The 22,499-nt window shown below is 41.7% G+C and overlaps 1 long non-coding RNA gene across 1 annotated transcript in view; it reads right to left on the bottom strand.

The window, feature by feature from the left end:
- The window catches only part of LOC146703255 (uncharacterized), a 42,915-nt gene extending 32,112 nt beyond the window's left edge, over positions 1–10,803 (bottom strand). The window contains exon 1 of the long non-coding RNA XR_014921974.1: positions 10,730–10,803. This is a non-coding gene — a long non-coding RNA (uncharacterized LOC146703255). The remainder of the gene's footprint in view (positions 1–10,729) is intronic.
- Positions 10,804–22,499: the final 11,696 nt, after the last annotated feature.

Raw genomic sequence — 22,499 nt, 5'->3', positions numbered from 1 at the left:
GAGGTTAAATCAGCGGTGGAGCACAGAGGACGTAAGGGAGCAAACATCACTGGCAGCTCTACTGTGAACTAGGGGCCAAATTTGCATCAGAGTTCTTCTTTTTTTAAATGCCTCCTCAATCAGATCACATTCTTCAGCACTGGGTTATGACTTTCGAGGTACGAGCACGCAAAAATAAAAGCTCCACAAGCTTCCGACTATTAAAGAACACTGATGATGAGCTGAGAAAATAAAGGAAGCGAATAATATGTAAGGACAACGTGTAAATGCCCAAAGTGCTTTGCAATGTCATGCTGTTAATTCAAAGCCTAACACTGAGTGCATGTGACTGAGAAAGGGTTACAATGAAAAAGAAGGAAGCTGCCAGTGTTTATTTCCCTGGGACCATCTGATGTGGCTGTGGTCTCTTTTCTTTGCTATGACGGGTGCCATAAAAAGCAGATTGAGCTGTCTGCTCGAGGGATCAAAGGTCAAACTCATCCTGTCAGAAGGAGGCTGGTGGTGAGCCACAGGGAAGGGTTGGGGGTTGTGACCTGTTGATTGTCCAAGGTATGATGGACTGGGAGAGGGCAGGGGGAGGTTGCCGTATGTGGCTCCCACTGACCTATGAGGAAAATCAGTGGCGACACGAGGTGACACTGGGTGGTTGGGCAATTTTGTCACCACCTGGCGCTCTTTTTGAAACGCGAGAAAGGAAAAAGAGACGGTTGAGGAGGAGAAAGAGAGAGGAAAATATGTCCAGCAGGGGGGCTGTTCTTCTAAGGATATTTTAGTTCAAAGATTTAGGCGGACATCATTCAGAGTTACTTGAAACTACATCAGTGGAGGTTAAAAATAAAAGAACCATGAGGTACCTGGCATGATCACATGGCTATTATGTAACCAAAATTCACGATATTGCCTCAATCCATCTCTGGAAGCAGCATCTCAACAAATTAATGCACGGAGGCAGGCAGGGGAGGCGATCGGCCTCCATGCGCTGCAGACCATCAGCGATGACACCTTCCTTACAGTAAATCCACATGAAAACTAAGAGACCCTGACAGCCAAGCAGCGCCATCAAACAAACAATCCCCCCCCCCATTTATAAACGAATGCTTTCACATGCCTCGTCTGGGAGGCAGACATCGTGCGCATGCCTGTCTTTTTGCCTCCCCTCTGCCTTATAGATTTACATTTGCTTATCTGTTTGCCTTTACTTATTCATATCTGCGTTTTGGGCACTCCTTTCTTGCCTCTTGATATTTGTCAATATAGGCTTGACCTCAGTGGGCCAAGTCTCTCCTCTGAAGTGGGAGCTGGTGATAGCCTTGAAAACAGACCTTTAAATTAAACGAGGGAGAACACAGATTGTTGTATAATTCATCTAGACCCCCTGCCGAGGATCCTCTGTGCAGTCGTGTTACTGTCTAGATTAGAATTTCCTTTTGTTGCTGCCTGTTTGTGTAATACACAATGTAGATCCTGCCAGGGCCCAGTAAATTACCTCTTTAAACATTCATTTGCCTTAACCAAGAGGAAGGGGGAGAGAGAGCGGAGGGGAGAAAGGAAAAATCCTCTTGATTTCACATACAATGAATAAGTTAATAAAAAGATTTCTTCCCTCTCCTGTGCATGCATTTTTTCCTCCCCTCCACACTTGAAATCATCCTTACCAAATCAAAAAGTAAGAGGGAAAGAGAAAGGGAGGGAGGAAGAAAGAAAGACAGAGAACTACAGTGGGACAGAGAATGTCTGCGTATGCAGAAGTACAACAACAACAAGAAAGAGGAGAGGAGTGAAGCCGATTGGAGAGGAGAGAGGAAGCAGGAGAGAGAGAGAGGGAGACAGAGAGAAAGAACCAGATGAGCTCTTGGAATGATGTGCCTCATAGTCCCCGCTTTCGTATCCCAAAATACCTGGTGCTGGAAATGTGAAAGCCAGGCGCACGACGGACGCCATTCCCCAGAGAGGCTCCGCTGGTATCATTAGCGAGGGAAACGGCGGGCTCAAGTGGCGTACAAACTTCAGCAAAACGTCAAGCGAGAGAAATGTGCACGCATTGCGCCTCTTTTTTCCCCCCTCCCCTCTTTCCCCCCTTTTTTCTCACTCTCCCTCTCTCTTTTTTCTTTCTCTGTGTTGTGTTTCAGATACGACACCACTCTTCTACCAAATTAATATTTCTCAAAATAAAAGCCAGGACAACTTTAAACTAGCGAGTGAAGAAAAAGGGAGGGAAGAAAGGAGGAGAGACAGAGAGGGAGAGAGAGAGAGGGAGAATTCGGTTCAGTTTGCACGCTTCCTGTGAAGTGGAGTCTCTGTCTTCCTGCTCCTCTCATTTTGAGGTCTGCGGTTTTGTTGTCTCCGTCTTGGAGTCAGCTCCATCTAACTGATGAGGTCGTCACAACTGCTTATGAATGCCAAATGAAGAAGCGCAGCAAGCATCCGTGCTACCAGGGGGACCCGGACAAAGCATTTTCAAATTGCTGGACCTGTGCTGGCATTTACTCTGGTGCGCTTCTGCTGTGTGCTTTAGTTGAAACTTAACACATACCCATTTAAAATGAAAGTGTTGTTCTGTCATGTGAAATAATACCTCATATTAACACATTCAGAACAGTGGAGTCACTTATAATTGCCTCTTAAGTGATATTGTGGTTCTTCTCTCCCAAAGCCATCGGGATGGCACGGCTACAATGCACAACTGTAATCAAACGGGACAGCGACCGCCCTTTGACGACTGGCTGCTGAGTGGGGCCAAATATGTCTTTTCTACGTGGTGCCGTCTGTCGGAGACGTAATTACAAGTTAGAGCTAAATAAACAAACAGCTGCAGCCTGACTGCCCCTTCAGGAGCTGTTTGGTGGCTGCTGCCGGAGATGCACGCCTGCTTTGCTGCAGCACAGTCACAGACGTTTTCTATATGCAGTTCACTAGACACATACACACAGCACAACTAACCCTGCTATCATGCAAGAACTGACATGTACTCCATACCGCCTAATGGCAATTCTAGCACAGGGATAAATATATATATGTATATAATGCACGCATTCAGACGTACACAATGCATAATTTGGGATGTGACGCCCTATAGAGAGGAGAGAGAGGATTTTCCTGTCTGAGGAAAAAAGAAGGCACAAACTAACAATTAGCCTTTATTTTAATTGGAGCATTTCAAAGTAAATCAGAGGGCCCACTCAGGCCTAACCAAAAGTACAGAGTGGTGCTAAACTTGGAGGGCGCAGAGCTGTTTTCCACCTCTCCTCTTTTAGACATAAAGAGGAGGGACGTATAGATGCATACAGTCGAGAGCCAAACTGAGACCTGCTCCGGCGTCTCAGTGAAACATATTTGTGGTAAACCGCGACAAAATCAGACAACATGTGAAACATTTGCCTCCCTTCGGGGAAAATTACAGGTGGTGAACAATTTAATGTGCGTGCTGTGTACTTAAATGTGTTTGAGACCAGCGGATGACACGGCGTTAGACGGTCATTAACAGCTGACACAGTTTAAACGGGCCCAGCGTTTAAACAGCTGGAATCCGGAGCAGAAACTAAAATTGAGCATGCTTCCGACTAATGTGATGTTAAACTATGATCTGGTGTGACACGTCGGATGAAAAGAGAACACTTTGTGTATAGCAGTTTGCACAAACTGACAGCCTTGTTTGTTCAACGTTATTTTAAAAGACAACTACAAATCTGCTCCGACGTCTATCTTTGGATTGTTTTTTGGGATTTTCTCAGAGAATAACTTCATATTTTTGAATTTGGTAAGACCTGTGCCATATTTAGACATATAGAAAGTACTGATATTTTAGTGGAAAAAGAACCCGTGTGGAGCATTTTTATGCTAAAATGCTAACAGGCTTTTCACTCAAATTTGATTATTGCCAAAGCTGCTATTGTTTTTATCTGATATGTCACCTTTCAATTAAAAAATATTCCAATTAAACCACTTTTTAAACAAATAATCAGATTCACTGAAGGCCACAAACAGAAGAAACACTAAAGCGAATTTAAATTCCTGGAAATTGGAGTTGAGCAACCGATTGTCAAACCAAGCAGTAATTATAGCTAGCACTTAAGCCAATGTATGACCATCTGATCAATCAAAGATATGGGAGGAGAGCTGACAGGACCGACCATAAAAACAGTTACTGCTGCTCCTCCAGTTAATCCAGATGCTTTCCGGTGAAAGTTTTTGGAAACTGTCCTGGGGAATGGACAATGCAGATGTGAATTCTTAAAGCTGCCGGCTTCCAAAATGTGTGTTTTCTTTTATTTATTTGTTTTTTGTTACAACTACCCAGCTACTAATTGATGAACTGTCAAACTGAGAAGCTGGTATGACTATCTTAATACTGCTGGATTGTATTTCTTTTCCGAGAGACAGGCAGGTAATAAACTAAAGAGCAAGGCCAGCAAAAAAAAGAAGAAAAAAAACGTGAAATTCAAACTATGTGAGGAATCTGTTATGTGTGTCAAACTGCTGTTTAGGGACTTCATTTGGTTTCTCCGATCAGAACATGTGTTTCGTGAGATGAGGATCCTGCAGCTTTCTTAGAAAAAGGAAGAAAAAAAATATTTGCAAAGATTGTCCAACACCAAACACACATAACAAATTTAAGATGGATTAATATTTTCTGGCAGAAAAAGAGATGCACTCTTTAATTAATCTGAGTGTCCAAAAATAAAATAAAGCTAGGGGGGGAAAAAAGTGCATGGTATGAAATCAGTGAGGGCAGTAAGCAGAGTTGATAGGTCGCTGCTGTTTTTCAAACTGTGTTACACTGTCCCCTGCAGAAACATTAGCCACTGATAGTGGTTTTAGAGCAGCTAATGTGCTGATAACACATTACATTTGAAGGTTTCAGTGCTTTGAAACACTGGAGGGATGAGGTGTGGGAATCCAATCCATTAGATAAAGCCAACAGTAATAGGTATCCAGTATCAAAGGAATATAGTCTAAACTGCAGGGGCTTTGGATGCACTCATTGCTATTTATTGTTTTAAGTGGAGCTTTATGCACAGGAGGTGATATCAACACACTAACAAAACCCTTTCAACACCAGTGGGCTTTGAGTGACATCAAATGTGTCTATTAACCAACCTCTTGACAAGCCAAGGTGATTCATCTCTACTGTGCTGCCTCTGTGTGTGTGTGTGTCTTTGTGTGTGCACACGTGCACGTGCGGATGTTCTCATCCCAGATACTGATTTGAATGTAGCCTAACAACAAACCGAAATCCCAACATTAACTATTTTAACAACTCGTTAGAAGTGATTTTCAAAGTCACTTTCTTTTTTCTTTTCAAATTCTACCCTCCAAAATTTGGACTTTTCTTCTAAACCGGTGCCGGATAAAAACAAAAACAATGAAAAAAAATTTTTTAAACACAAAATCCCAAAAAGACCAAACCTAATTTCTTCCCTTCAAAAGAACAGACTCTGTGACTTGCTTAGTACAATAAATTGTTAAGACTGAATCTCTTTTGTGTATGGCTTTTGGTATATTAAAAAAATAATTAAATAAAAATTAAAACAAAAGTTAACCATCATTCGCTGACAGCTCACCAGATTCCTGAAGCCTGGTGGCTAAACCCAATGCCATTCGGAAAAAACAACAAGAGGCCCTAAAATCAAAGTCCCCCTTCAGCTCAATCACTCTGGCTGCCTCTCCCAAACACTAATAATCACTTTCCTCCCTTCCTTTTTTCTCCCGTGTGTGAAACATCGCATTGCCTTTGATTGGGCTGTTTAAATGATTAGCACACCACCTCGGCAGAGACGGCTGGCAGTGGCACCGGGGAGAAGGGGAGCGCGAGCCCCCCGCTGAGTGTGCTGAGATGCACGGTGTAGAGATGAGGCATGGACCCCCTGTCACATCACAAGAAGATGGCGTCCAATAAAGGCTCACAATGGCCACAACTCTCCCGCAGTTTGTCTAGCTTACCTACATGTTTTCACTTAGTATTTGTTCCCTAGAGGCTTGTTTTCAATGTGTGTGTGTGTGTGTGTGTGTGTGTGTGTGTGTGTGTGTGTGTGTGTGTGATGCAAATCTGGGTGCTGTGTATGGCTTCACATCTACCACCTAAGCGTAGTGTAAAATTTAATGTCCAAAGTCACAGATGCAAAAGACCAGAGAGAAAGGAGGTATTTTTCAGCTGCAAAATAATCCCTGCTTGTACCTGATCTGACACTACACCAAAGTACAACATGAGGACAGTTTTCAAGGAGTTTATTCTACCCAGAATCCTCTGTACTGGCGAGCACAAAGAGTAACAACACCGTCATACAGCCTTCATCTTTGACTACTTAACGTCTAAAAGGGGTGAATTGTGGTGACCGTTGGTATTCAGTGGCCATAGTTCCTGTGGGCAGACTGGAAAAATACAAGTGGGCAAACAATTGGAACAAGCAAAAAGATAAAAATTAAAATATGAAGCCACTGCCAACGCCAGCTATTTTTTTCTTTCCCTCCTCACTTTGAGGACACAACTTTGGTCTTGATGCCCAGAGTCTTAAATGAATAGCATGGGGAGAGACTTTGATGTGACAATCATTCCCAAGTTAATTTGTCTTCAGTCACAAGCGCTCAGGGCATCTAGTGTGCAATCAGTAGAAAGACAAAGAATCACTATAGAAAAAGATGTTTTCCAAATAATGTTCTTACTTTGATATGCTGGCTGATCAGTGCCTACCTAAAGGCGAGGATGAAAATTTAAGAAATCAAGACAATGCATCAGTCAGACACAATTATTATGCAATATGTAGCCATTCTTTAATGTCTCTCCTTTGTGTTTGTTCCTGGAAACACACACACACACACACACACACACACACACACACACACACGTAATTCACACAAATACTCACGCGGATGCATCCAAAATGTTACACTATGTCTACACTATCTGAAAGGGAACAAGCTACATGTTGTCAGTGTCATCAAATTGTGCATTTAACTGTTATGTTTCTAAGCGTTAATATTCAGGCAGTTTCTTTTTAGAGAAATGTGGAAGACAAATATGGCTGAATCTAAAGACATTTAACTAGATCTCAGATGCAAATCGTGCACATAACTGCACAGAGTCAAATAAAACACCATGTGCAATGTGTTTGTTTAAAAAAAAACAAAAAAACACTTGGTAGTTAAAAAATTTATGGAAATGTGAGCTAGTTTAGATAACTTTTATCCTCACCTGCTATGAGCAAGCCAGTCTATTTCTTGTTTTCGCCTTAATGCAATGAATTGTTATTGAATATTGCAAATTCTTTAAATTATGCCTTTCATCATCTCAGTCCTCCAACACTTTTACTTGACTCTGCCTTTACTTTAGTTCATTATAGCAATTCACCAACTCGTTTTTCACAAAGAGTCCTTTTAAGAAGAATAAAGGGTTTGCCTTTTAATGCACTTGCATGTGTACAGCTGCAGCCATGTGATCATGAACCATATCTGTAACTTTAACAATAATTTTGGGCTGCTGGGGTAGTTTATTTTTTATTTTTGCAGTTGGTTTGCTCATTGGGGGAAAAGCTTCTTCTACTCCTCTGTGGTATGAGAACACGAGCAGTTTCAAAGAGCTCTGCGTTCCTTGTGCTCTTCTGCCACCCGGTGGCCACTGGGGAGAACAGAGAAAAATCTCCAAAGAGGTTTTGCCTGGAGAGGTTGATCATGTCTCATCCTGCATCAAAATCTCATGATTGCATCTTAGGAGATTCTTAGCCATCAGCCTGGAAGGCAAAAAATAAACCTCTCTTAACTCTCTTTTCTTCACATTTTTCTGTCTTCCCTTCTCTTTATGTCTTTGTCAGTGGCATGACAGCTGATACCCCTTTAAAGACTAAGACAATTAACTTTCTTGCGGGTGCAAAATAAGCAATAAGGGGCTTGCAGTGGGGGTGGGCTGGGACTCTTAAAGACAGAAAAGGAAGCTGTCTGTTTACCCACGTCATCATTAAAGTGACGACCAACACTCGCCCAATGGGCTCATCTGCATAATTGAATAGAGTTAAGAGTTTCACCAAAGCCCATGATTTCAGGCGCGCGTGTGTGTGTGTGTGGGTGTGTGTGTGTGGACTCTGGAGACTCAGTTTCTTCCTCTTGGTACAAACGTCATCATTAGACCTCCTTAGCCCAGCACATAACAAAGAGTTAGCTCATTACTGACAAAAATATCTTTGCTAATGTCCCCCTCGCTTTGTCCGTTTCTCTTCTAATCTCTCTTGGCACAAGTGACTTCAAATTCATGATGATAACATGGAGGAGAGAGCGAGAGAGGGGAAAAAGAAGAGAAAAGAAATGTGCACAGAGGAACTGGAAGAGAAAAAGAAACAGCTTCAGTGACATGGCCACACTGTGTGTACAGAGATAGGCATGCCAAAATACAGAGAGAATAAAAAGAAATGAAAGAGCTTTCTTGCTGGCAATATTCCTGCCAACATCTGTCACAGGCAATGCTGGCTGTGTGAAGGTGTGTCTGTGCGCTATACAGTATGTGTCTTCCATGAGTATGGCTGTGTATTTTCTCCTTAATGCGAACGGAATACATATTCATGTCGCGCGAGAGCGTGTACATCTGTGTACGTATCCAGCAAACGTGTGTTTACGTGATTCCATCTGAATGTCTGCAGGAGTATGCATTCACATGCATGGGTACTTGTGCATGTACCTCCAAAGCCTCCCCTCCTCATTTCCTGCATATTTTTGTATACGTGTGAGAACGAGAGACTACAGTTTCTATGCGCGCGAGGCCGACCCATACATCCAAAGCTTCCTCATTTACCCCGTATTTGTAGGTGTGTGTCTGTGTGTGTGTAGGTTTTGCGCGTGGCGACGTGCATATGTGTGCGCACACTCCAGTATGCCATTAAGATGAGCTATGACAGCTGTAGCCTCTTCACCCTGCAGCCCTCCTTTCTGCTTCTTGAAATGTGCCTCCTGCTTGTCATAGAGGATCTTGGCCTCTCGCTACCACCACATATCAAACTGCTGAACAGAGGTGGAGAGAGTGCAGCAATATTTTACTCAAGTACAATCACTGCAACTTCAGGAAGTGGCCCTTTTGAATAGTGTCGCAAGGCTGACTTCAGTCAGAGCTGAATGAGATGATAGAAAAGTGCTTTTAAATGAATCACAGAGAAGTAGGCAGGAAAAAAAAGGTTGTGTTACACTCAATATAGCTTTTCAAGGAAAATAAGAGATGAAATAACTACTTAATTTCTACCTTTGGTCTTGAGTGTATCTAACAGACGAGAGGGGCTAAGAGGGGAAGTGAGGAATGTTGATCGCACACATCGGAAAATACAGATAAAAAAAGTGCGCTATAAACGAAAGAAACGGTTCTCATGAGAAGCATTGGATTTGTTATTTAGCGGCGATGTGAAAACAACTTATCACACCTTTTCTAGCTCTGTCACAATACCTGCAGCCAAAGGAAAGAATTTTAAGGTCAGTTATGAAAGATGTCAGAACGTCTGCTAAGCCGTTACTCAGAAATGAGGTATAAATTCCACTGAGCAGGGAGACGTTAGAAAATGACAATTACAGCAAGGACGGTGGAATAACATCGTAAATTTTTAGGGCAGTAAACATCAAGACAGCTTTTTTGTGTATTCTATCAAAACTACAAGCGAGTCTGGCATGAATTACAGTATCTCTGACTCTGGATAGCCTTTAATGGGCCAATTTTTAATTTGACTGGCCAGATGTGAGCCTATCTTTTTGTCTGGACGTCCTTATTTGGCCTTATATCTGTTTGGTAGTGTTGGAGTAACAGGCACGAAGGTTATTCCTCATCAGGTCATGCATTGCATTCTCTTTTTTTCTTTCAGTACCAACCTTAATGCCTCTACCTCCCTCTGGGTGCTGTTCCTGCCCAGTTTGATCCAGAACTTTTTATCCATTTGTACCTTGCTTCTGATGTCCTGAACATCAAGAAGGACTGACATACCTTCATCTTCTAGGGTAGCCAACTCTTCCCTGTTCAAGGTGCTTTACTACATGTGAGACTAACTGACCACGTGTTTTATTAGTAGCATACTCTTTTCCTAGACCTGAGATTTAAAGTGCATCGCGTAGTTTACCAGCTGTCTACAGTCACCAGATTCGGTGGTAATTTAAATTTAGCGTTAGCGGAAGAGTTAGCATAAGCGCTGCAATGACGTTTTATCGAACTTAACTGGCTTTTTCTGCCCCCTAGTGGTCACTTTGCTAACTTCAGAACACTTACGTCAGTCTAGCAACACCTCAGCTGTTTGCTGTGCTCCTTTCTGATGTCTGGATAATCCGTGGGGATGATTGACATGACATACTCTGATGGGCAAGGTTAAGTGGCAAACCGTCATACCTACTTACATTTGTGCTGGAATTACTCTGTGACAGCAGAAATGTACATAAACTACTTATGGTAGGACATTTAGCCAAAGTAGGACGTTTTGTCAGAACACTGGACTAGTGAATTTACCGGTTTGGGCTTAAATTGTAAGAAATAACTGTGTAAAATTACAGAAAAAGTTCTCCTGTAATTATAAAACACAAATACTTTGTTAATTCACAGAAAAATCTTTTTTATTTTTACTGCAGTCATACATTTCTATAGTTTATAATTTTTTAAAAAAGAGATTTTTCTGTAATTGTTTAACTGTTACTTAATTACGTTGTTGTAGTATGAATGGCAATGGGAAAGGTATTTATAAGAAGAAAAGAACAGTAAAAAGTCAAAAATTTATGCACTCACTTTTTCCAAAGCCATCAAGTTGAATTAGTCTTTGCCTGGCCGATTCAAGCCCCCTGGGCCTTATGTTTGACGCCCCTGCCTTAAACAGTGAAGAGAGATGAATGAAGAGCTGCACACCTCTCAGGTTTCAGTCACAAATACTTCAACCAAATCCAAGTTTTCTCTGTATCTATACACTTAGTCTCAGGATCACAGTTTTCAAACAAAGTTATCCTTCTTTTCTCTTCTACCTTGTTAGCTAGCGCACATGAACTGTAACGTGAAGTAAACACATTGTGTATTTTAGCTAACATATTAACGGACTTTTCACAGTAAATGGTAATTTTTTTAAGTACTGTACCGCTTTCAGTAGCTAAATTAAATGCAAACAATGGCAGAATAACTGTCATACAATATAGTGAGACAATACCAAAAGCTAGCTTCCACAGCGAGTTTCTCTGAAAGTGCTCGGCAAAAAATGTCAAAAATTCACCACCTTCTCGCATAAATGAGTGAACATAAAGAAGTAACAATTAACCACAACATGTTGCTAAACTTATCGTGCTTTTTGTGCGGTAATTACCTTCATCGGGGAAAACCAGAGAGGAGATGAGTGAAGAGATTACCACTGAGCTGAGATTCCTCATACTGGAGCCCTAAGGCATTACCAATGGGTCAAAGCACAATCAAACCCTGTATTAGCCATTTCTACTCTTTGAATTCTGGGTGCACACTTCTACAGCAGCACAGTCAAAGTAACTGTCAAGGTAACAGTAAAATTATGTTATGACATAAAAGGAACAAAATTATATATATATATATATATATATATATATATATATATATATATATATATATATATATATATATCCACCACACATAAGTGAATAACAGAGAGGGGTTTTCAAACGCACGGTGCTTGACATGGATGATGCTGAAACTTTGTTTTTAACACTTCGCTTCACTTCAGCTCATCTTCATCTAGCACACAGACCAGGTGTACCGCATTTTTGTACACTGCATCCATCAGTAGATGCTCTCTGCAGGTAGATGCAGGCACTACCACCACTAAACAACAATTTCTCCCGTTCATTGCTGAATTTCTCCTTGATTCATCTGAAAAATTTAACATAACTATAATTTGGAGCTGTTGAAGACAAGGTAATGATAACGTACATACTACCTCGGTTCAGCCATTTAAAAATGAAAACAAACAAACAAAAAACTAAACAAAATTCCAAAACAGCTGAGTTGCTCTTTTTTCATTATTATTAAAATAGCATATTTATAGGTAGAGGCCTGATCTACCTTCCATTTCAGTTGGTGGCACTACAATGTTGTTTCCAAACTGTCATTAAATTCAAGAATAAGAAGAAAACGGGTTAAAGTTTACGCAGACTTTATATGACCCTATACTCTTTGAATCGGTGAATGAGTAGGAGTTCCATTTACCACATGGTTCACTCGTTATAATGTCAGTATTTACTGTCAGGTTGAGTTCACTTACTCTAAAAGTAAGTAACTGTAACTGGAAAACACCGTGCCTACAATGTTACACACCGAGAAGCACATATCCAAGAAAGCCCTGGACATGTATTCACTGGAAAATAATAGGTGCGGTTCTAGCAATCAGTGGTAATAATGTTTTGATGATACCTGAGCACGTTAAGTTCATTTAAGCACTCTGTAATTTAACATCATTATTCTTTATAAACCTCATAAATTTCAGCAGATTATAAAATTAATGTAACTACTGTTATTTCATTTATTGCAAACCCTTCTGCTGTTACAAATAGTAATCCCATATGTGAAGATTGAGCTTGAACTCTAATCGATCATCATCGTTCACAAAGAGTCAATCAACACAGTGTTAAAATGAACATTTGATCCTGGTCACCAGGTCAGGTTTTAAAAATCCACACTCGAGCCTTTCCATCTATAAAAGCAGCCTCCTTCAACCCCAACCTGATCTTCTACACCCGGGTCGCCCATCGCAGAGCTCTTCAGCTCCAGCCGAGGTCTCTCTCCTCTCAGCCATCTCTAGTAGACAGCTGAGCTTCAGCTCCTCCTCTAAATGTCCATCTAAAAAGAGCAGACCTGGTGATCGTCTGGTGTCCTCTCGCCACACATCTCCCCTGTTCGAGAAAGCCTCAGTGCTTCCGCTGGGCTGATTGGCCGGCTCAGTGCAAGGACCAGATAGGATCTTTCTATTTGCCCAGCGGCAGGGCTGCCTCTCTATCAGCGCTACCTCTGGAGGGGGTTTATCTGGCCTGCTGATAACAATGTTTTCCCCTGCCTTGTTCCCCTCCCTGATGGTTTGTTACACTAGTAAATGGGAGTCAAGGCTGGGGCTGAGCTGCAGCAGCAGTCTGCAGTCCTACGCTACTCCTTGTAAACAAGATTGGCTCAGTTTGCTTTTACCGCTCAGTCATGTGTGTGTTTGTGTGTGTGTTTAAGAGAGAGAGAGAGGGAGATGGAGTGAAAAAGAGATTAAAAGAGAAACTGTGAAGAAAAAAAATCTTTTACACAATAAACACTTCTTTAACACCAACACAAATTAGCCTGGATTACAAATTTGTGAACAGACTTATAATTCATTCAGCATTATTTTTACACTCCTGCGCGGCGCAGTCTAAGTTCTGTTTTTGCTGCGCTGCTGCCAGTACATCTGTCGCTGGAGAGTCGCCAGCTTTACAAATCTGTGCAGAACAATATGCACCGGAGTTCACGGAAGCGGCACTAAATAGCGTCTGTGTCAGATGAAACCTTGGCCGGTGCAGGATATAGTACTTAGCAGAAGTGCACCAGAGTATAAGTTGTAGATCACTTTCCGAGCTTGGCTGGAGCAAAACCTTCAACATGCTTTTTCATTCATGGCGTGGTGGGAAAAGCCTCGTGTTCTCTGCATGGCCGAAACATCTGTAAGCTGTTGCAGAAACAGAGCCCAGAGGAAAACATTTACCTAACAGAATACTAATTCTTTCAGGCCCTCGTGTCAACACTTCGTAAATAAACTTGCACATATGGTATTGTTTTCTTAAGGTTGGTCTGGGAGAACCATTCTGGCTGTTGTAATCTGCCACATCTACCCATGAGGTTTTCTGAATGTTGCTGCAAAGGTTCTTTTTTTTACTATAAACTGTCTCTCATACTGTGAACACCTGTCTGCTGCTCACAGTTCCTTCATGGATTGTTCTTGCTAAGACTGATTTAGAGTAAATCATAATCCTGTCTCTAGATGTGAAAATACTGAGGGCAGTGCCCATATAAGATGATGAAATGCTTATAAGTTTAATTAATTAATCAAAAAAAATCTACCTGCCACAACTTTTCCTTTTTTTCTTAAAATAAATGTTTAGCTACGCCACTGTTTTCTGTCCAGATGTGTATTATTTATATGTAAGAAAAGCTTTTGGTGTTAAAAAAAACAAAAGCAAAGAAGTCTTCACAGACTGCAAGAATGGCATCCAGCTAATGGCCTACCATCACCATCTCACAGTTAAAACTCTGCTTTTATGTTCCCACAATGAGTATGTGCATTCCTCTTTGGGATGACTGTCCTAGATTTAAAGGCTTGTCAGACACCACTAGCCCTTTTATTTTTCCATAAACTTTTTTTAATCTTTTGCATTTTACACTGGGGGATTGTTTCTGCTGGGATACTGTTGCAACGGATTATACGAAAAATGTCCACAACTGGGAGTTAAAATAGAAGCCTCCTTCATCTTTGCCTTGCAGCATCTTTTGTTGTGATGCCTGTGTGCTGCAGCACTGGAGTGCAAAAGTATTAAAATACACACGAATTACAGAGCTGCAGGTTTAATGTCAGGCACTGCAATGCGAGTAATCGCTTTACTGAAGGCATCACCGTGCAGCTGATAGTGCTAACAGTTAACAGCCTTTCGGTAAATGTCATAATTAGTTGTGAATCTGCAGCTAATCAGCGCTCCTTGGGAGCCAACTAGGTCACTGTTTGTCTGAGATGGAAAATGGAGATATTCAGCGCTGACAAGTAATTCTGTGATTGTGTCAGCAGCTAAGATACATAATTCAGTGCATTTAAACTGGACCTGTCTGGTGAAGTGAGTAGCGCCTGTGTTGTTGCTTCAGTACATCTGTCTCCTCGTCACTTCGGGAGTCTGACATCTCTCTCAGCGCCGTGGCACAATGGAGGAAGGTGCACTTCCGTGGCGCAGGTAAAAACCCGCCAAGGGATAGAAGGCCCCCTCATGAATAAATGATTGTGACACGCAGCAATAATTTGCATCCGTGTAAAAGTGACGCATCAGCGCTTTTGTCTGCCAAGAAGTCTAGAGGTGTGTTTTTTATTTTATTATTTAATGGAAAATGGCTTTCATTAACAGTGGCAAAGCAAAAGGTGTTGACAGCGATGCACCGACTTGTCAAGCCGATCACAGCCTCTGCCTTTTTTTCTCTAATTAGGCATATGCTGGAGGCATCATAACAAACACTGAAACAGGTTTGTCCTTGCCTAATCCGGGGAACTAATTTTTAAGGTTATTATGCAAATCGATACTGTTTACAAACATGAAAGCCGGCGTCCTATTTTTGATCTGCCACATCGGTTTTCGATGGCTTAAAGCCCGCCTCAGCAGGTGTCATGTCAATAACAACCAGCAATCGATCAGCGGCCGTCTGAGGGGGATTGGGACAGCAGGGCCTTGAGGTGTGGAGGGGGATTTTCATCAGCTAAAGGCTCAGACACAGCCACAACATTACATTGTTTCTTCGTGGACACGCAGCCGACACTGTGGCTATTGTTATGTTAAAACAGCACAGATGTTTATGGTTTTGTGGGACTTCTCATTTCACTGTGGTGACTTAGGTCTAAGAAGGAATAACATCATTTTAGGGTCACACAATTACGACTCTATGATCAATACTAGCCCCATGGCCTCGCATAGTGCTTACACGGACAATAAGATCTAGTTCAAGGTAGAGCTGGGCGATATGAGATTTTTTCATATCACGATATGTTTTTTTCATTTCAGGCGATAACGATATCTATCACGATATAAGCCAAATAACTATATTTGTAAGATTTAAATGTGCCGTTGCTCACAAGTAAAATGTGAAATAATCAGCAGCTTGTTTTTATTTAAATATTTATTTCCCATAATAAGTTCAACAGGGTAGATGTACTTAAGGAACATGAGACTTTTTCAGATAAATAAAGGCAAATATTGCAAACTACACAAAAGGCAGCCGCTAAAGCGTTTAAGTTTCAAAATAGAACAAACGAAACAGACTAAATTGTCAATTCCACTTAGAAACAAAATATTAATTCTAAAAATAAATCTTAGTTTGTTTTACAGAAGAACAGACAAAACTGACTAACTTTTGTCAATATCAAATAAACTGAGAACTAAAAGGAAATTCTCAATCTCTCCTTGTTGTATAGCTGAGCTTTTCAAACAGTTTTAACAGTTACTTTAGTCTGACAAAAGCCGAATGACGAATTAGCGCTTCCAGTCAGAGACTGAGGCTACGTACACACGTACACGGGTATTTTTGAAAACTGAGATTTTCCATTTTCGTTTTAAAAAATAATCCCGTCCACACATAAAGGCAGAAATGAAGGAAAACGCTGCTATGAACATGCCAAAGCAGCAGGTGGCGCTAGATTCCTAACCGTGCCTAAATGTTGGCCAATCAGAAGTCTAGAAGCCTCGGTGGGAAAAAGTAAACAAAGCTGGGGCATAGAAGCAGAACCGAGTCGTAAGTGTGGAGGGACAGTAACTGTGTGTATATGTAAGCATTTAAACACTGCAGAGAGTAGAATTAACAGTATTGTAGAAATTCATTTCACCGAAACAATAACGTGGCGCACAGTGTGACGCATGCACCAGTTTATTGTATTTCCAGACTTGCTTTCGGCACAATTTACAGTGCACGCTACTCTGTTTTTTGTCAGACTTGAAATAGCCGAAATACCTTCACACTACGGAACTTCTTTGGCTCTTCCGTTCGACAATCTCTCCGGCATTGGAACCATCATCTGTTTTCTCTTCGGTCACGCTCGGTTGATTTTTCTAGTCGGCACACTCATTTCCTCCATTACCCGCTGGCTCCATTACCCGCTGGCTGCTTCCCAAACAAACACACGTGCGGCTTGGCACTTGTGCTGTACGTAACAAGTCACGCGACGTGACGCTGCGGCTGTGATTGGTTCGGCTCTGCGCTACTGAATTTGGATTGGCTGACCTTTTTTTTTTTTTTTTTTTTGAGGACAAGAGCAGCGAGGTCTATCGCGATAGCTTAATTTCTCTATCGAGTAAAAGTTATATCGCGATACATATCGTTATCGTTCTATTGCCCAGCTCTAGTTCAAGGTCTCAGGAAGATTAAAACATGCATTTGTTTGCTTATAAAATAAAGATAAAATTACATAAAACAACATAAAACAATGCAAAACTGTTGTTTTGGTGTGATATGACTTCAAATGATAAATATTCAAGCTAGCCTTGGTACTTTTGGCAGCTCTTCTGTGGAGTTATCAATATCACTGGCCCCTGTTTCTTAGTGAAATCTGACATTGACTCTGTGATCCTGACGTCAGAGTTCAGCGAGGACTATACCCTCAGGTTCAGGACATCTACAGGTAGTTATTGCTTCACAAAATATGCATCTGTTTAGAAAAAACTGGTCGCGGAAGATGGCCTGAGGTTTCTTCCTGTTAAAAGGGGATTTTTCCTTCCCACTGTCACCCAACTCCTTGCTCATAGGGGATCATATGATTGTTGGACTTTTCTTTGTATATATTATTGTAGGGTCTACCTTACACGATAAAACACCTTGAGGCAACTATTGTTGTGATTTAGTGCTGTATAAATAAAATTGATTTGAATTGAAAACTAGGCTAAATTTGAAATATACATACAGCAACAAAAATGCTCCGCCATATAGAAGAATGGTTTGTCCCATCAAGCAAATATTAAATATTTTTAAAATTCCCAGACAGAATAGTCTTAATAAGGTTGAAAGGAAATTTAATACAAATGGCCTATATTATAGTCCCCATTTGGTTTACCTAAAATCCTCTGTTCTTATTTGTATTTATGTTTAGATTTGAATGAAGAGGAGAAGATGGATTTTTAAGTACCTTTTACAAAAGAAATAGAGAAAAGATATTTAAAGTCTGACTTAAAGGCTTTAAATAGTCCAAAATAGGAGACGGCACTTCTGAGATTATGGTCCATATGGTAATTGTTGAACCAGCACGAGACCTGGCTGTATGCCAGTGCTGTTTGCATTATTCTTTGCCCTTTGATGTATACCACATTAGCCATGTAATGCACTCGGAAAAGGTTTGAGGCAGGCATGGGAGTCAATCTACACTCAATTTACAACAAAACAAAAGCGCAAGTTGGGTTTGCAGCTGGTCTTTTTCTGAATTCTTGGACTTTACTTCGACCTGTTGTCAATTGTCACACGTGACGACTAAACATCTTCCTCGGCTTTTTCGGTTCTGCGAAAAGAGCAGAGCTCCTTTTGATCTGTGGTGCACCACAATGTGCACCTGCCCGTCACATGAAGGGATCAACAATGTACATCCATGATCAACACACACTGCAAGCTGTGTTGGCCAACGCTCAGCCTCCACTTTCCCTGGATCATACGTACCAGCCTTTAGCCTTCAGAACTTCAAAGCTCTAAAGGCTAAAGAGAGATGTATTGTGTATACTTCCTGCCTCCGACATGTTTGCCCTCCTTTCCCTTCAATGGTAAATACATGTTGATAACTTTTTTTATTCAGCCTGGAAACAAAAGGTCCAAAATGGGTCATGTTTAATTGTTAGTTTATCCTTTATTTTAAATAATATATATTACTTTACTTGAATATGTTATTAAAAATTTGGCCTGAATCCTAATGTAAGTGTTTTATGAGTTGCAATATTGCTGCAGTAATCATGTCTTTTTACCTCTCTGCCATGAAATTACATTTTTAGTTGTAAAAACTACAGATCAGTTCCCAGGTTTTAGCCTTTTCCTTAACTTCGATGTCAGACATTTCCTCATAATTTCAGTAGAGCTTTTCATTAAATCAATCAAAACTCTGCTTTTCTGAATTCTTAAACTGCAAGTTTTCAGACTGAAACAAGAGCACTTCTTCTTCTTCCTTTTTTTTACCCCTGCCTTTCCTCTACATGCTCGGTCAAGTTCACATCTTTGGTTTTCCTCCTGTGATTTCAGTCCAGCCATTCATTTATCAAGTAATTTATTCATACATTTTTTTGAAGCATCGCTCAATAGCATCTGACCCTGGTGCCCCATCATCCAACTCTCCCTTCCAAGACAGAGCACAAGTGTTCCCTCAAGAGTGAGGGAATGCGGGTCAGAGGCGGCGTTTACTTGGGGTGGAAGGAGAGGGGGGGTGTGCACAATTTTCACATTGCGCCAGCGTTAAGCAGGTAATCATAATGTGATAGTGCTCTAGCTGCTGGGGTCATGTATGCTTATGAATGTTAAGGAGGACTGTTTTAAAGGCCTTCAAAATTACCCCTGATATCAAACACTGACCTTTTGTTGAGACTCCAACACACTATGATGATTAGAATTACAATGTGTGCAGTTTTTTGTTGTTGTTGCCAAATCAGGGAACGCTAACCCCCCTTCAAACTTCCTTGTATTTTTGTAAAAAAACTGTACATAGAAACAGATATTAACATATAGCTAGGTAGACACCTAGATAGCTAGAGGGATATGGATTTTAAACAATGTAACAAAAGTTGTAATAGTAGTTGGAAAGATATGCCCCATTAAACATCGACACATATTCACTGTCAACATGGGCGTTTACCAGAAGTAACTAAATGATCTCTCATTTGACACGGAGTGTCGGCACCGTCGCGAGGTTACCAATTAAGCTCCATGTGTCTTGAAAGTTTTACTCAACAGATCAAAACTCATGCTGCTATGTTGCACTTTAAATTAAAATACAAAGAGATTTATAGATCTATTTATAATATTCCGCATCACCTTGTTTTCTTTTTCTTTTTTTTCCCTTCACAGTAATCCCGCCTTCAAGTGCTATGAAACTGGGGCTTGGAAGTTAGAATACACAAGACTTTGTCACCAATGAAAACTTTCAGTTAACTCGACGAAGCACACTTCCAAAGGAGTTCAGCTCTTATCAGAGAGCAGGATAATTGTTGAAACAGGTGTAGCTGTCGAAGTGTCAGCGTGCCGCTGTCTGTGTTCTGGTCCCTGAACCAACCTCTGCCTATGACTCCATCTCATAAGTCTTTCAGACAACCTTGGTGTGATTTCTTGACAAAAGCGCACTCGCTCTCAAGGTGCACTCGAGAGCGATATAAAAAGGGACAAAGACAGAGCCTGAGAGAAGATAGGAGAAGAAATGGATTTCTTCTCTAATTATGCAAGAAAAAGAGACTTTGTGAAGATAAAGTTGGGTGACACAAGGGCATATTGAGGGACACACTCACTTTAGGAAGATTTTTCAAAGTGGGAGGCACAAATGGATGTTTGTGCTATAAGCTATTGCTGCTAATTGGTACAAACTTAATGAATGCAGGGTGCTGTGTGGAGACAGATGCTTTGTGCAATGTGGCAGATTTCAGTGGCTGCGCGTCTCTCTCCATCGCTGGAACATCAAGAAGAGGAGAACATTTGGCAGGTCACGAAATTATGCGAGGAAAAGGGGAAGCCCGGGAAAAAAAAAATGTAAACAGTTGTTTATTTTTTCGTTAATTTATGGGTGACTGTGTGTATGTGTACATTTGTGTGCGTGCGCGCGTGTGCGCTGAGCGTGAGAGTTAGCAGTTCTCAAGCGCTCGTCTATTTGTTTGAGCCCATCGCTTTTGTTTTGGCTTTCTTGCCTTGCCAGCTCTGTGGCTCTCAATTAGCGTGCAAGCCTCAGGGACCTAATTAACCAGTTCAATTAATAAATAATTTTCTTAAAAATCCCATACAAGCCATTCTGACATTTGTCAGCCACTCAGGAGCTGCTGTGTGTGTGTCTGTGAGAGAGAAAGAGAGAGGAAAGGAGGGGGAAAAGGACAGAATGATTAGCTTGTTTGCAAGCTCTGCTTATCCCCCAGGTGGCTTGATGCAGGGGACAGTGTGTGTGTGTGTGTGTTTGCATATGTGTGTGTGGCTGGATGGAGAGGGGCTTACGCACAGCGCTGGACCCCATAGCAGAGGAGGGCCCCCGTGACCTTTTATCGAGTGTCCAATCAATAATGTGCGAGCGTCCATCTCTTTGAGTTGCAGCCTGAGCCTGGGCTTCTGAAGGCCTGTGGCCAGCAGCAAAGCAGGATGGGAACAGGCTACACAGTGGGGCAAAAGAGTCCTTGGGGGGCCACGAGTGGAACAGAACCAACCGCCTCATGTCATTTACTCATAATGATGTCTTCCTTTGGTCGAAAAGGGAGGGGTGCATGGGATGGAGGAGGGGGCAGTGTCCCCCTCCTTCACTAGACACCGCAGATTCAGCCTCTCTCTTCCTTTGTCTGAATGGTGAAAGCATCCTCTTTGGTCTGTCACCGGGCTCTGTGATTAAGCAGCAGAAACAGACCCCAGCTTTTTTCACATTAGAATCCCATTTAGTGGTTCTTATCGCAGGCATCTATCCGGTCACATGTTGGGATGGAGTTATATTTCATTGTTTTGTGAACTGTAACGTATATTCCCTCGTGGGCACAATTGGACAGATGTGCTTGTTTAATTTGTAGCATTATCTCAAAACATCGACTTTACAGGATCCGGTTGTCACCGCCAAAGAGGCAGCGCTGATGGATCTGACTGTGTACCAGTGTTCATTAAACACACTCCAAACAGCCTTCAAACCGACTCTATTAGTGGCTGCCTCCAGAACAAGAGGCGCCTGAATGCAATTTTTGACCATGAAATGCTCTTTAAGCAGATGAACGAGACTTGAAAGATGAGCGGGACTTGAAGTTTCCTTTTTTTTCCCTTGAAAATGCCAGTGAGGAGTCAATCACTGGATATCAAAGCAGCGGGGACACGCACACAGACACACACGCAAGAAAATCCAGTGATAATAAAACGTAAGGCTTCCCACACCCACTGAAGCCCGCTAAGATGGCCATCACAAGTATGAGCGTCGACACAAAGAGCAGACATCGGCCTTTCAGCGAGCAGCTAGCTGTCGCTCTGCTTTAGCTGCAGGCATGCGACGACAGTTTGCGTGGAATCGAGATCCGGTTTTCCACGTAGCTGAGCAGGAAGAGACCAGAGACTTGTTCAAGATACTTGGCTGACCCACACTGCCTACAGCAGGCAACATATGGCTCCCTGGTCTGGCATTGCCTTGTTTATTATGTATGCTGCAATTTATTTCTGCACTGCTCTACTGAGAATACCCACACAAAATGAAGCTGCCTGACTAAGTGAGAAATATATTCTGGCAGCCAGATGAGATAAAAAAGTGAGTTAAATATACCAGCAGACAAATAACTATTAAAGTCTGCATGTTCATATTAAGCATCATCTGTGGTAGTCATTCCTTATCACAGCTGAGCTAGAGAGATTTCAGCCTATCGATCGGTAAAAGTAAGTGTGTGAAAGAGAGTATGAGTCAAAAGGGGATCTGAAGGTGGGCTGACAGATGCAATACACATGGAGGACCTAAAGATGGAGAGATCACGTTTGTTCTCTGTCAGGTTTGACCGAGGCCTTCTCTGCTCAGAGGTGACTGTTGCTCTTTCTGGTGCCCTCTAACACCCCCTTGGGATCCTTCCACTCAACTCCACTGCCTCCACTTTGATGCAAAAAAAAGAAGGGGGGT

The sequence above is a fragment of the Copadichromis virginalis genome, linkage group LG8, assembly GCF_057382275.1.
Source record: "Copadichromis virginalis isolate Kocher_CV1m ecotype Utaka linkage group LG8, C_Virginalis_male_GT1.1, whole genome shotgun sequence".
Classification (NCBI taxonomy): Eukaryota; Metazoa; Chordata; class Actinopteri; order Cichliformes; family Cichlidae; genus Copadichromis; species Copadichromis virginalis.
The sequence above is the reverse complement of the archived record's forward strand: the minus strand, read 5'-3'. Positions and strand labels throughout refer to the sequence as shown.